Source organism: Uloborus diversus, chromosome 7 (assembly GCF_026930045.1).
Source record: "Uloborus diversus isolate 005 chromosome 7, Udiv.v.3.1, whole genome shotgun sequence".
Taxonomy (NCBI): Eukaryota; Metazoa; Arthropoda; class Arachnida; order Araneae; family Uloboridae; genus Uloborus; species Uloborus diversus.
The window spans coordinates 132427562-132440471 of record NC_072737.1 but is presented as its reverse complement, the minus strand read 5'-3'; the positions used below and the strand labels follow the sequence as shown (position 1 = coordinate 132440471).

General features: G+C 31.2%; 1 long non-coding RNA gene across 1 annotated transcript; it reads left to right on the top strand.

The window, feature by feature from the left end:
• Positions 1-431: 431 nt before the first annotated feature.
• LOC129225685 (uncharacterized) lies at positions 432-12134 on the top strand. Its single transcript, XR_008580746.1, has 3 exons — positions 432-469; positions 1963-2084; positions 11975-12134. It is a non-coding gene; the product is annotated as an uncharacterized LOC129225685 (long non-coding RNA).
• The last annotated feature ends 776 nt before the right edge of the window (positions 12135-12910 follow it).

The window sequence follows — 12910 nt, the reverse complement described above, 5'->3', positions numbered from 1 at the left end:
ATTAGAAAATTACTTTTAAAACAGGCTTTTTGCAAGACATTTTGAATTTTAATACGTAGGTACGATAAAAAAAAGTCATTTTACAATAATTTATCGATCTATAATACACGATACTGAAATATACGGCGTTTTTATCTTCTGCCGACATTAGCCGATCGCATCCGATACTGTGCTGTATTGGTATTCTGAATTAGAGAATTACATTCAAAATAGTTTTCCTATTGGATGTTTGCTACTTCTAATAAGTGGATAAAATTGAGAAAAATTATTCTGAAATAATTTAGGAATCTATTGTCGCCGATAAAGAAATGTATGGAGTTTCGCTTTTGCCGACATTAGCCGATTCCATTCGATATTGTGCTGTACATCCAGCGCTCTCTGATGACGCATGCGCAGAGCCGGGAGTTACTCGCTCCGCTCCGTCGAAGGACGCCATTGCTGTTATTTGCTTCATTAACTCGCTCTGTGGGTAAGTTTGAAATCGTTTTGTATATTGAATAGAATTACAAATTTCTTTAAACTAGAATTTGAAATGTGTTATACTTTATGCATTCTCTCTTTGTTCAATACACATAGTGTTCTGAATACCCGAAAAACCTTCCACATTTGCTTGTGCTGTGTTTGTGATTGTTTTATGATGTCAATAGCGTGGGGGGAAGCATTTCAATTAAAACTTTTTAGCATGTGCTATCCTTTATTATAAATCGTTCCTTTTCACGGTTTGAGAATCGGGCTATATTAACGTTATCGCTAACACTTAAAAAAAAGAAAACGCCGAACTGTTTAGTTCTATATGTTGCAGCTATTTTGCTTTGTTTTATATTTTCTTATCTTGCAGAGATTTCATATAGCACAGGGAAATTGCATTTTAGCTGTTTTCAGGCATCGAGCAAAATAAAAACATATAAAATATTCTTTTTTCTCCTTTAAATTCTCCCCGCGCTCCTGAAAAAAATAAGTTAGAATATCTTAACAGTAGTTGGCACTTGACATCAGTTTAAGAAAGTAAAGGTATTAAGTTATTAAAGTAAGCATAAATAGTATCTTTATCTCTGCTGTGCTGTGTATTTTCTCTGTATTGCGATTCCAGCGGTTGTATACTAAATTGTTCAAAGTTGTATGTAATATTAAATATTTATTTGCAATTAGATATATATTTGTGATTTGTGCTTATCCAAGTTATTTGAGATAATTGCAATATAATGGCTGGAAGTGAAAAGATACTTAATTCTATAATAATTGCTTAAAATTGTATCTGTAAAAATCTGTAAACCACAAAAGATTACATAATCTAAAAGGTTACTTATTACATCATCCTACTTGCTGGAGTAGTAATTGCTTGTTACTATTTTAAATAAAAAGCATATATACCTTCAAGATTTTGATGCATAGAAAAATGCTCAAATAACTACATAGATTTGAGGAAAAAAAGAAATCTCTTCAACTAACAAAATCCCTATAATAGCATATTATAGTGTATGTTGTTATTATATTTTCTTATTTTCAAGAACAAAATTTGAAATGTTTTAATATTTGCTATTTTATATCTAAATGTGAAAAAGAGTTTAATGTAAACTTGTCATTAATATCTTTCGAAATTTGATTTGTTTGCATCTGTTTAAAAAATTGACTTTTTCGATTACATAATTTTTATTTTTGTCTCAAGAATTATAGTTCAAGGTTAGGAACTTAACTTTAACATAAGTTTAAATAGTTGTACAAGACTTTCAGTTGTATGTTGCCATGGTTTGCTGACATAGATATATCTATATATGATATTTTTCAAATTTATTTTTGGAACTAGGATAGAATGCACTGTAATTTGGTAAAAAATAAAATGCCTACTTGAAACATAATAGTACTGTTTATTATTAAGGTTTGTTTAATTACTGCCTTTTTTTAATATCTATGCCTGCCAGAGGTTCAAGTTGTGCCGCCCGTATGACCTCTTGATCTTTTCAGCAGGGAATCTTCTCTCAGGCTCTAGAGATGAATGATACCTGTTTGTCCACACAACAGAAGATCTTCGACCGTCTGGCTTCGAACCTGCAACCCTTTAGTCCACTTCACTGATCCATGATTTGGTAAGTTTGCTCAATAATAAAGCCAATTATAAAAAGTTTTTGTACCACGATTTTTTTAGTTTTCTGTTGGACCAGTGATAAAAACCTTCCAATTGGGAAAACATAAAATTAGAGCAATGGCTAAAATGTACACATATTGTTAAAAAGTGGACTCTTGTCCAATATTGAGAAAAATGTGTAGTCTTTACTATTTTTTTTTTTTTTTGGTTTTGGATACAATTTCACTTATAGCAGAATCTGTGCTAACATTTTTTTAAAAATTTACTTCTTGGTTGGCAATAATAAATTAAAATAGCTTTCTAGTTTTTTAAAATAGAAAACATGTATCTGTTTTTGGAAATGTTAAAGCATTTCCATGTAACATAGTAAATTTATCTATGTTTAGAAAAATTATTAAGCTGAAACAAATCATCTAAATTGATCATTTCTTTCCTGATACATGATTTGATCGCTGATCAATCATAGATCAAGAATCTTGTATTTGGGTCATTCCAAATTTAATGTAACATTTAATGTCCAAGACTTTTAAGTTGTAGGGTAGTTCTCAAAAGGTGGGAACAAAAACGTTGCTTTTGAGCCATTTTTAAAATTTTGGAATTTGAAATATAGCATGTATACCTAGAACATCATACACAAACATAAAAAGACAGCAGGTATTTATGCAATTTAATAAATAGCAAATTTAAAGATCGGTCTGTAGGTAACAGATTTTGGACATACAGTTGTCCGGTAGGTAACATTTTGGACATCATAATGCAAGTTTCAGTTTTTGAACTTTTCCAATGAAAATTTTATTTATTTTTAAATTCTGCAATGAAAAATAGAAGATTTATGAAGTACATGAGTGACCTTATATACTGGTCTTAAAATAATAAATTTTTGTTATGGCTTTGTAGAATTGGGGAAAAAAAACCCATCCATTTTGCCAGCGCAGGTGATCAAGTCGCCAAAACCGACGCTGTTGGCGAAAACCTGAATTCCTGTCTGGTAACCCTTTGCATATCATACGCTGTGAGTTGTCGCCAATTGGGGTTTGCTTGGCAATTTTTGCCGCCTTTGTTTACTATTCGTTACATTATAACTTGAGTTTCTACTATTATTTATGTAATGTTTAATGCATAACGTATTAATTGTGCAAAATTGCAATGGATTAAAGAAATTAACATTATAATAGCCTTTTTTTTTTATTAAGGTTACAAGACAGGAGTTCATATTATAATATTGAATCAATGGACAGAATTATCGGCATCTAGATCATAACGCAATTTGGACATCTCACATGTATGTTTAAGAAAAGTGATTTTGCTTCAAAGATACTGCATAAAAGCATATGAAAACACTTTAAAATGATTAACAATTGATTTTGAGGATCAAAAAATACCTTTAAAACATATAAATCATATATTTAGTACTCAAATAATAGCATTGTCAAGATTGTAACTTTTGGACATACATGAAACTTCCAACTTCCTTCTTTTTTTAAATTTTTTTTCACAATAAATAATCTGTCTTTAATTTTTTAATTTGTAGAAAATATTATCAAAAAAATATTCTGTTTGAGATTTATACCCTTAATTTTGTTTTGAAACGGTTGGAAATAATTTAAAAAAAAATTTTTTTGATGGTACATTTGCTCAGTTAACATTTGAAAGTCTAAAATTGTGCCTTTTAGCAAAGAAAATATATTTTTAAGGGTATATGAAGAGCATTTTTTCCATAATTTTTAATATATTTAACAATTATTTCCATTCATCATTAATATTCCATAATTTCATTTTTCCATAATTCTTGCCTCTATACAGTATTATAATTTAACTCAAAAATTTTTGAGTCAATTAAAATGAAAGTTATTTTGTGTTGAAGCTTCAAAGTTGAGGTCTGTGTTTGCTCCCACCTTTTGAGAACTGCCATATAACTTTTTCCCAAATTTTACTCCAAAGTTAAATGTAAATATTAAAAATGATAGGTCTGACATATTTTTCATTGATACATTACTAAAATTAAGTATATTTTTTACTTTTTGAATGGAGTTTTTGAAATTGTGTCTCATAAAAAAACCATGTCCCAACAGCACTTTATTTGTAAACCATTTTTTTTTCATGTTATTATTTTTTTAAAAATATGTTTCTTTTTCTTTTCAACTCATTATTAACATATTATACTAACATCATAGGCGGCTCGTGCGGGGGGGCAGGGGGGGCGACCGCCCCTCCACTTTTAAAAGTGGAGGGACCTTGCCCCCTCACTTTTCAAAGATCAAAATTAACGATCGACGGAAAGTGACTTTTTTCATTTTTTTACTTTAGGAAAGCGAAAAACTACATTTGAATAATTTCAGATAAACCAGCTAAACGACCGATATACCATCCTTCTTAGCTTCCTATCCTCTACTTTTGCATTCACAGTCTTAAAATACTTCTATAATTCCAAAAACAATCACGTGAATTAACTTTAACTCGGCGGTTCTCAACTTGTGCAATGCTTTCCTCGAGGGGAGGGGGAAGGGACGTTATTGTGCCGCTTGTTGAAAATCGTCAAATGTGTTCGGATTACAAAGTTTTTTTTTTTCTTTTTGTATGACTTTTCTGTGTAGAAAATGATGCGTACGACAGAGAGAGATTCCAAATGAACAGAGCAAAATAAGATAACGTAATAAAACGAAGTTTTTCATTTTTAGTACAAAGTATTTGACAATTTCTCCAGCCCTTTTAGCTAATGCAATTCAGGTTAGAAAATTTATCAAACTGCACAGATACACGGATTAATCGGAAACCAGCGACATTTTTTTTGATTATTTGTAATCGGCAGATTTTACCCATTAATTGGTTGAAATATCATTTTTTATTTTAAATTAATTAAAGCAAGAAATTATGCTGAATGAGTTTAAAAAACAATTAATACATGTATTTTTCCTTAAATAAGATGATTTGTAGCAATAAATAAATTCATAAAAATAAAAATATACCGAATTTAAAACAAGTTTCTTAGTTTATTTTTTAAAAAATAGTTTACTGAAATATTTTGCATTAAAGAAAATGTGACTGTGATTAGTTCTCCCCCTCTCCGTCCCCCAAGCGATTGATGGAAAACTACAATACAATCTCTCTCCTTTTTTTTTCAGTTATTACATTCAAAGTTTATACATACAATTACAACGTACATTTAACAATTTTCCAATTTAGTACCTTTTTATTCAACCAAAACTTTGTATTATTAAAAAATTTTTGACTTCGTAAAATTTAGTAAATATGCTTTAAGTTTTTTCACAAAAATTAACGGTAAAGACATTTTAATTTATTATATTGATCTGTACATATGTGCATGGAAGGTTGCACACGTCTCTTGTGTTAGTACTTTTCGTCCTATCTAACCTACGGTGTAGATCTTTTTAAGATTGCTTTATAATTTTTACAATAATTAAACGTTTGTTGTTAAATGGCTACTAATAATAAAAGAAATCAATTCTAAATTTAAAATACCTGCCAATCATGGAACACTTCTAAACAAATATGTGAATTTTCTTGTCCAATTAACAGAATGAAATTTTATGAACAATGATAAGAAACATTGCGCACAGTTTGAGTAAAATTTCGAAATATTATTTGCAAAAAAATATGAAAATAATAAAAAATAAACTATCACTCACATGAATGAACTAATAATAACCAATTTTGAAAAGTTGAAATTTCAAAAATAAATAAATGAATATGTGGTGATTGAGTTACTGTACATTTTAATAAATCAACTGTTGTCTATTACCGATAAATCCACAAAAGGTCAGTTTGCATATATCGGTGCCTCCCCACTAAGGAACTTTGTCTAAAATATGACAAATAATACATTTTTTAATAAATTAGTTCCTATTTCCATATTACCTATAATCTAAAATTTTAATTGATTTTTGACATCAATATTACACCTTTATTTCATACTTATTGTGTTTTGTGTCAAGATAGTCCATTGGAAAAAAAACGGGCAGGTCCACCAAGCATCTTTGAAATTCTTATTTGGTCTGAAGTCCCTATCTTCATAAAAACAGGTGAAGCGTTCGGAAATTTTTTTTTAGTCTGGAGTTTGATGTGCCAATGGCGCCACACATTCACTCCTTTCTCATACGGCAATAGCGGTGCTAGCTTTTACGAGGCTCTGTGCATTAGGAGTCAATATAAATGGGAGACCCTTTTCGAATGCGCCGCGTAGTCCCTAGAGGAACTAAGCCCTATGCGATGGACCAGGACCATAGAAAGTAGAAGGGCTGTTTCAATGCTTTGATCTTTTCGCCTGCCGCTGGGTCCCTGCTTCCACTGGTAAAACTAGTTTCTGACGTCACGGTGCTGACAACGCGTCAGCCAGGATGGGGAATGTTGCTTTTTCTTCGTAGGGTCACTACAGTTTTAGTACGTCTAATAACCCGCTCTTGTATTCTCATAAAATTATTGTTTCAAGAATGTCAAGTTGTGCTGTTGCGACCTGTAAGAATCATTACAGGAAAATACCGATAATTTATCATGTTTTTCCAAAAGATCCCGGTATTTTAAGAGAATGGCTGCAGAAATGTAAGAGGAATGATAAAGTTAATGTTCAATGCGCAAGGATCTGCAGTATTCATTTCAAAGAAGATGATTATGAACTGGATCTGAAGAATAAACTCCTGGGATTGCCAGAGAAAAAAATTTTGAAGCTGAACGCAGTGCCAAGTCTTTTGTTACCTTCAAATAAATTTCAAGAGATTAGTACGGATAGAGAAGAACGCAAACGGAAAAGAAATATCCGAAAAAGTGCTGTAGAGCGATGAAACATCACAACTCCCCGCAATTAACGAAGAAGCTGATGAATGCAATTCCTGTTCCAGATTAACAGAAAATAATATAAAGCTTCAGAAAAAGAATGCAATGCTTGAAAATGAATTAAAAGAAATACAGAGACGACATACAAAGAAAAAAAAATAATTTGTCATGTTTTCTTCATTTTTAAGCGAGCTTTTTTACACTTATCTCAACAATGAAGAATTATATATTTATTTTTAAGCGAAGCAAGCTCAATACCTAAATTTTTTTAAGAAGACTGTTCTTCAGAAAGCACTCGTAAGCTTCAATGTTTTTAACAGCTTCACTGCAAAAATTAGTTGCAATTTTTTTTGGAAAGAAACGAAGAAAGTACGCGTTTTCTTTAGAATGCATATGTTTTTAGGTTCATCAGTATAACGCTTACTGATATTTATAAATCGAAAACAAGTAAATAAATTTATAAATTTTATAATACAATGGAAAAAAAAATCAAATTTTTATCACGCTTCAAAAAAAGGAAAAAGAGATGAAGATTTCTCATACCGTTTACTGAGATCAGTAGTTTAACATTGAATGGGGGAAAATGTTTCAGCGTGATGACGTCACGAGCCAATCGGTTGGGTCCCCGCTTTTTCTCCCGCTTGAAACAGCCCTTCTACTTTCTATGGTCCTGGCGATGGACAGTTCTCATTGTGTGTAGCGTTGCCTGAGATATTTGGAGTGTCCGGCCACGACACAAAGAGGAGACATCATGCAAGGTCACCATGTTTATCTTTCAATTTTCTGCGGTGTCACTTGAACGTTTCATTTTCGAATGCGAATTCGAAGCAGGTGCTGCCTTTTTTTTCCCATTTAGAAACTTCATTTGTTTCGTCTCTGTTTTTGCAAAATGTTTCGAAAAGCAAAGCGACTTAAAAACCAACCTACTATTAGTGCATGTTTCCGCAAGATTCCTACTGTGGAAAATGCAGGTGAAAGTCAATCGAAAGACGCGGATTTTTTAAATTTCAATGCAACACTGTCTGATTCCATGCCAACGACGTCAATCAATACAAATACAGAAGACTCGATGGTTAATGAAGAGACGACATCTTGCGACAACCATGATATCAGAAAAAATGAAGTTAATGAAGGCCCGCATCAGCCTTTGGACATTCAATATCCAGTTAATAATGGGAGGAAATTCCAGAAAAACTGGTTCGACCAATTTCCATGGTTGGAATATTATGGAGAACTGAACAAGGCATTTTGTTTTCCATGTCGAATGTGCCAAAATGAACTTCAAGGTTGTGCAGAAAAAACATTCACAGAAATAGGATTTCAAAACTGGAAAAAAGGTGTTGAGAAATTCAAAGCCCACGGAAACAGTGAAGCTCATAAGTCGTCTGCTAAGAGACTCAGAGCATATAAAACTTCATTGAGACAAGGGAGCGTGTGTGTTCAACTAATCTCCCAAAGAGCAACCGAAATTGAGGAAAACAAAAAGTATCTCGAGTCCGTTTGTGAAACTTTGTTGTTTTGTGCCAGATAAGGCATTGCGTTAAGAGGACATGACGAAAAGGAAGAAGCAAGCAACAGAGGAACTTTTTTAGAACTGTTGAATCTCCGTTCAAAGGACAATACTCTAATTAAAAAATTCTTTAAAGGAAAAGAAAAATATTTTTCTTACAGTAGTAAGGAAATTCAAAATGAAATTTTAGAGCTCATGGGCAAGCAGGTCTGTGAATCCATAGCTAGCGAAGCAAATCGGTCGGGTTGTTATGCAATACTTGTTGATTTTATCTGTTATGTTGTTAAAATCTAATGTTACTGCTCAATTATGCGAAGAAGAAAAAAGAAAAGAAGCTTGAAGGGTGTTGTGCCCCGCCCGCGCACTCACATCGCTTTTGCCCCCCCACTTTTTTGAGGCACCAGCCGCCTATGACTAACATGTTTTTAAAATAAAATTTCAAATTTATTTTTATTTTATGGAAGAAAATCTTTTGTCTCCTGATATTTGTCTCCTGTGATACTGCCTCCTTACTTCTTTAATTATTATAATAAGAATGTGTTACTTAAATATTGTCAACGATAGCTATGTACTTCTACACGTTATTAATGTAAAGTAGCCATTTTTTTCACATGTGCTATTTTGAAGAGTTCCAGGTGAAGAAAAAAGAACTTTAGACATAGGTGTCTTTTTTATGTGTCCCCTGTGTTACTATTAAATTATAGAAAGGTTTAATTATTTTATTGTTTATCCCATGTTAAAACTTTCAGGTTGAGTTTAAAGGAAAAAAATCCTATACTTTTGCATTGTTTCCATTAATACAAGGGGAATTTTTAATACCATTTTGTCCCCTGTGTTATCTTGATCTTGGTAACACAGGAGACAACAAAGTAACATAGGGGACTTAATTGTTTCTAAGCTTGCTATGTAGTTAAATTTTAAAAGAAAAAACATATTTAGGTTAAAAGAATATGTAGTATTTTAAATTATATGAAAAATATGTCTGTTTAATATAAATTAAGTTAAGAAATTGCAAATGTTTCTTTGGTTACAACCAAATTTTATCACAGATAGATAAACAAAACAAAGGAGGACTAAAAGGCACATTTTTCTTCTCTTAAATTCTATTTAGATTTCTGTTGTAAGAATTTTTATCTCTTTTGGAGTTATCATTATATAAGTTCAGTTTTGGTACCTGGAAAATATTTTTAATGAAAAAAGAGCACTAGTTTTTTTTTTTTTTTTTTTTTTAATTTCAAGAAGGGTGTAGTGTTTAAAATAAGACACAGGTTTTTACCTTAATGTTACTTTCTTAAAGATCTGCTTAACCTACAAAATGAGATTTTTAGTAAATTTGCCATCTCTTTGTTGAAGAGTGCCAAGTATTTCTTTTTTCAAATCTGCATATTTTATATTATATATATATATATATTTCTAGTTCATATTAATTTTTTTTTCCTGGTTATTATCAATTTTAAATGAGTTTGTAATCGATGCTGATGCATATGGTCACAAGAATTATGAATTAAAAACAATAAATTTTAAATTTAACATATGAATATTTTCCTTTACATTAAAATTACTTTGACAGTCTGAATTTTGTACTGTGTACAAATTATAACTTTCTATGTATTTAAAAAAGTATGTTTATCGATTACTGAACATTTAAATTTGTTTTCTATTTCGAAATTATTTTCTAAATCTGATGACTTTTTCAAAAATGATTTTCCGCATCTATTTATTTCTGCATCTGGCAACTATTTTGAAGGCTTTTATATCATAGATTACTAGAAGTAATTATTTTAATAGCTGAAGTCAGTAGTAGCCCTGAGGAGATTTTGTTTTCATGAAAAATAGTGTTTATAGTAAAACTAGTACCAGATTGTCTTAGTAAATAGTGCACGATTAAGAACTTTTGATTGTGAAGTATCTTTATTTGAATGACAAAGAAAATAGATGACTTGCTTTAATACTCATTGTATTTTGAACTTATTCAAGCCTAGAAATATCTCTTTATATTCAAAGAAAATCATTTATATCCGCAAATCAAGTTATGCGTATTTTTTTATTTTGTAATTTAAAAATACTTGCTACAATAATATGAGGGATAATGTATTTGTATATGAGTTATTTTACAGTGTCTAATAATTGCAAGGGAAAATGAGGGCTACCACTAAAAGCCCACAGTGGTCCACGAGCAATCTTCATGTGATCTGCAAACATTTTAGTTGATGGTAAACAGCATCATTTTTGTAGCTGAAATTAAATTTATCCAAGAAAACTTTTGGAATCATATGATTTCATCACTCATAATTGTTGTAAAAAAAAAATCTCCATTGTATGTGGTGTCATTTATCGGTTTGGGGAAAGGGTACAAGTTCAGAACTTTTCCCTCCCCCCAAGCCAAAAAGAAAGAAAAAAAATGTAGGAATCTGCGAGAAATTTTTTTAAAGTATAAATTTGCCAAAGTAAAGAGTCTTATCAAAGAGATGGTTACATGATTTGGAAAATGTTTCGTTACTGCTATAATCAGCAGTGAAATAATTTTATATTCGTTAATCATCTCCACTGGAGCAGCAAGAATTTTTACCTGAATGGGAGGGAAGGTCTATAGTCTTGATGTGTTTAATTTTATCTAATTGGTAGCAAATTGCTAACTCTACCGTTTCTACAGTAATAGAATTAGCAGTATATGTTGAAGCTAAGAACTCTGGGGAGAGTTTGACCTTCAAACCATTCTTGTTGCACCACTACTTATGTCAGATTAACTACCAATTAATTTGCAATACCCTCATTTTACACGGATTTCATTACACACAGTTTAAGATTTGATCCCGTTATTTCATTATATATGGATGAGTTTTGATTTATGCAAATGCAGCATTAAAATGCATAAAGTTTTTTCAAAATTTTCATATTTAAAACTTCTAAGATTGTAGATAACAAATGAAAACTGCATTTTGGAATGCTTATAAGGGAGCTTGAGCCATTGAAGACATTTTTAGAGCTCTTTTCAGAAGTAATATTATTAAACTCACACAATTCATAGCTCACTTGAACAAAAGCTTTTAGAAGTGACAAATAAGAACAAAACCAACAATACCAACATTGATGATACTCTACCGAAAGCTTCCACATTTAAATTTTGAGCCATATTTTGACAGTGGATCTTTCTGATTTGTGTGTTTGTAAAGGAAGATCGCATCATGAAAATGATGCAAGTGACCATGGATGTGCTCATGCCCCACAAAGAAAAAGCCCTGCATAGAAAAATGACTGCCAAAGGAATATCATAAACAGCTCTTCTTCATATTCCCTAAGTTAATTCATGTTTCCTTCATGCCCATTGTGTATTTGTATTGGAATTAGTACATATTTTTTATCAATGGAACATAACCTAACCTATTTTAACATTACTGTTAAGTCTTCATTTACACAGCATTTCTGTGGAACGTAACCCCTGCAAAAAACGAGAGTCCATTGTATGTAGTTTACAATTTACATGTTGGTTATAAGTAGTAATCCTTACTATGTGTTTGCTTTGCACATTGCAGAGTTTTAAAAAAAAGTGTAATTATATTTTAAGTGACTGCTTTTTTTCTCTTTCTCTTTAGCAAGTGTAAAAATTAAGTGAGATGCTGCGAATACAAATGCTATCAGCCGCAGAATCGGCAGATACTTGCTGGAACTGTAGATTGGGATCATCAGTCTCACAGTATCAAATAAAGGACACTGAATGGTCGAAACGAAGACAAAAAAGCTCATAATATGTAAACACAATATATATGTATGTTTTAATGAAACGTATTTATGTTATAAATAATATGTATGTTTTTTACATATTACCTAGCTGATAATGTAAAAAAATGAATAAAAAAATTTTTCCCAATCAACTTGTAAATATGTAAATTGTTCCAAAATATTAATTTAAGAAAAAAAATAAGGATTTTGATTATATCATTTATATGATCGAATGAACGAACAAAACATTTATGATGGAAATACTGTCAATGGGAAGAACTATCATGCTTAAATCTGATCCTTACTCTTAATAATAATGAATCTTAATGTCCCACAATCTTAACATTTGGCGTAAAAAAAGTAATTTGTGCTCATTAAAAATCATAAAAAATGAAAGATATTACTGTTAGTAATCTAATAAAATAAATGATAAACCGTCAATTTTCCTCTAGTCCAGTTATTGTAGCCGTAAATTATATCGTTTTAAGACAGAAAGGTCGAGGGACCTTTGACCAGTGCGCTAGGAATAAAACACAAACGCACAGTTTTGGGTTTTATACCTCTAGTGCAGTGTCAAAGCTTCATAGCTATGGGTGCCACTTCTTAGTAAAGACGAATTCCGTTTTTTAAAGAAAAAAAATCGTCACACAGATTTCCATCCTTCAATTAAAACGGGTAAAAACCCTGAAACTGAAGGATGGAAGCCTCTATGCCGATTTTTTTTTTAAAGACTGAATTCTGTTTTAGCAGTATTACCCAACACTGGCTAATAGCTACGTATATAATCGGCCAGTGTCACCTGGTCCCAT